The sequence below is a fragment of the Sinocyclocheilus grahami genome, unplaced genomic scaffold (genome assembly GCF_001515645.1).
Source record: "Sinocyclocheilus grahami isolate Dianchi unplaced genomic scaffold, SAMN03320097.WGS_v1.1 scaffold665.1, whole genome shotgun sequence".
Lineage (NCBI taxonomy): Eukaryota > Metazoa > Chordata > Actinopteri > Cypriniformes > Cyprinidae > Sinocyclocheilus > Sinocyclocheilus grahami.
In genome coordinates this window covers 524,402-525,462 of record NW_015505844.1, presented here as the reverse complement: position 1 = coordinate 525,462, position 1,061 = coordinate 524,402, and positions in this window count along the sequence as shown.

Below are 1,061 nucleotides of genomic sequence, written 5' to 3'. Positions count from 1 at the left end.
GGGGATGCATGCATGATGCATGAATGCACATTTGACATTGTTAAAGACAAATTAAATACTAAACTAGAGTGTGAATGTGTGTGTTAATTTTCTAAACGTCCACAAGGCCAAAAGTGCCTATAGTTGAAGAAACACCAATAAATGAATGAAAGTGCCGTAGGGTCATCCTGGGTTAATAAAGTGTCTGATTCTTGAACTTGAGAAATGTTTTGCTTGAAAAGTGTGCTGCTTGTGAAAAAAATATATAATAAATAAATGCTGCCTGGTTTAGTTTATCTAATGCAATGACATTTTGACATTTTTTCATCTGACTGAAACATCCAAACACTTTAGTGCAACTGTGCGTTTTAGAGTATAGTAATGCAGCGCAAAGGAATCCAGGTCAATAGAGTCGTGTTATCAATGTATATAATTGATTTGCCGAATAGGGCGCCTGCCTTTGCCATCTGTTTGGGCTGAATTACTCGGAGATTCTCTAGGAAACAGCATTCTGAAGTTCAGAGTCAGCAGCTGCTAATGAATGCTGAGTTAAGACATGCTCAGCTCGATGGAATCACGGCGCTCCGGTGAATGCACGGATTTAACTTTTCCACAGAACACATTTCTAGAGCAGGGAGCAGTTATATGATTATTAGTCCTGCATGTCATAGATAAGTCTGATCAAAGATAAATCCTATTGTACTGTATGATTAATCACAAAGAGTAAAGAGTGATCTAAGGTACAGTATCACACTTTTAATCACAGATTGGATTCAAAAACGAGGCCTACAGTACAATTATGTTTTCAAAATAAGTTTTTTTTTGTTTTATGCTCATCAAGGCTGCATTTATTTGAACAATAATACAGTAATATTGTGGAGAAAAACAAATCTAAACTGTATATTTCTGTGACGCAAAGCTGGATTTTCAGCATCATTACGCCAATCTTCAGTGTCGCATGATCCTTCAGAAATCATTTTAATATACTGATTTGCTGCTAAAAAATTAATTTTTTGATCAATGCTAAAAAAACAGTTGTGGTGCTTCTTTCTTTCTTTCTTTCTTTCTTTCTTTCTTTCTTT